The 760-nt window shown below is 42.2% G+C and overlaps 1 non-coding gene across 1 annotated transcript; it reads left to right on the top strand.

The window, feature by feature from the left end:
* The first annotated feature begins 230 nt into the window (after window positions 1-230).
* On the top strand, window positions 231-337 carry LOC127088783 (small nucleolar RNA R71). The gene has a single exon (XR_007790600.1). It is a non-coding gene; the product is annotated as a small nucleolar RNA R71 (small nucleolar RNA).
* Window positions 338-760: the final 423 nt, after the last annotated feature.

The raw sequence follows: 760 nt of genomic DNA, 5'->3' as shown, positions 1-760 counted from the left end.
TAACATGATCAAGGTTACTTATCTCGTACATGCCAGTTTTCGTTTGAGGTTTTTCCACCATTGTTCGTTCCCTTCCCCGCTGATAGTGGTTTTGAGCCATGCTTTCGATAAGTTGGTAAGCGTCAGCATAAGGTTTGTTCATTAGTGCACCACCTGCGGCGGCATCTATTGTTAACCTCGTGTTGTACAGGAGACCATTATAGAATGTATGAATTACTAACCAATCTTCTAAACCATGGTGTGGACAAAGTCTCATCATGTCTTTGTATCTTTCCCATGCTTCGAAAAGAGACTCGTTATCTTTCTGTTTAAATCCATTTATTTGGGCTCTTAACATAGCTGTTTTGCTTGGCGGAAAATATCGAGCAAGAAAAACTTTCTTCAACTCGTTCCATGTGGTGACTGAGTTGGAAGGAAGAGATTGAAGCCATCTTCTAGCGCTATCTCTTAACGAGAAAGGAAAAAGACGAAGTCGAATTGCCTCTGAAGTGACACCATTAGCTTTAACAGTATCAGCGTATTGGACAAATACGGATAAATGAAGGTTAGGATCCCCGGTAGGATTTCCAGAGAATTGGTTCTGTTGCACTGCTTGCAACAGTGAAGGTTTGAGTTCAAAGTTGTTTGCTTCGATTGCGGGTGGAGCAATACTTGAATGCGGTTCATCTTGCGATGGAGCGGCGTAATCTCTAAGAGCACGAGCTGGTTCTGCCATCTCGGGTATCGAAGGGAAAATATTTTTGAAATCAGGAAGTTCTAC

The sequence above is a fragment of the Lathyrus oleraceus genome, chromosome 5 (assembly GCF_024323335.1).
Source record: "Lathyrus oleraceus cultivar Zhongwan6 chromosome 5, CAAS_Psat_ZW6_1.0, whole genome shotgun sequence".
Taxonomy (NCBI): Eukaryota; Viridiplantae; Streptophyta; class Magnoliopsida; order Fabales; family Fabaceae; genus Lathyrus; species Lathyrus oleraceus.
Note: the sequence above shows the minus strand (reverse complement) of the source record. Positions and strands in the feature narration are given on the sequence as shown.